The following is a 684-nucleotide window of genomic DNA, read 5'->3' as shown; positions in this document are numbered from 1 at the left end:
GCATGAGAAAAAGAGAAAGAGAGAGAATAAAAGCTAGAGGGGGATGAAAAAGAAAGATTAGAAGTGAGGAAGAGGAAGAGAGAGAGAGAGAGAGAGAGAGAGAGAGTGAGAGAGAGGTGATAAAACAGAAGGCGGGTGGAAACAGCCCTCACCTGAATCATGCTTATGCAGGGTGTTAATAGCGTAGTTCGTGAACACCATCTTCGCTCCGTACATGCCCACGCACACCAGCCCGAGCACGCACACGCTGAACTCGATGAAGTTCCAGAAGTTCCAGTACTTGCGGCCCTGCTTGAGAATCTGCCGGAACTCGTGCTGCACGTAGTAGCAGATGAACATGATGTAGATTGTCTGGCAGACCAGCACAAAGATGGCGAACCCGCCGAGGTAATTGTGCAGCCGGTAGACGCGAACCTGCAACAGCAGCAACGATGACAATATACTTATAATTGATTCGATAATAATAATAAATAATATAATTGATTCAGAGGGAGATCGCGAGCCAACAACGGTGTGGGCATTTACTCCGGCTTACGCATCGGTTTAGCAGCGAATATAGGCACACATAGACACGCTAGCCCCTACAAATAAAGGCGTGGTGTGTGTGTGTGTGTGTTGGTGTGTCTGTGTGTGTGTGTGTGTCTCTGTGTGTGTGTGTGTGTGTCGGTGTGTCTGTGTGTGTGT

This window comes from Priapulus caudatus, unplaced genomic scaffold (genome assembly GCF_000485595.1).
Source record: "Priapulus caudatus unplaced genomic scaffold, Priapulus_caudatus-5.0.1 Scaffold8836, whole genome shotgun sequence".
NCBI lineage: Eukaryota > Metazoa > Priapulida > Priapulimorpha > Priapulimorphida > Priapulidae > Priapulus > Priapulus caudatus.
Note: the sequence above shows the minus strand (reverse complement) of the source record.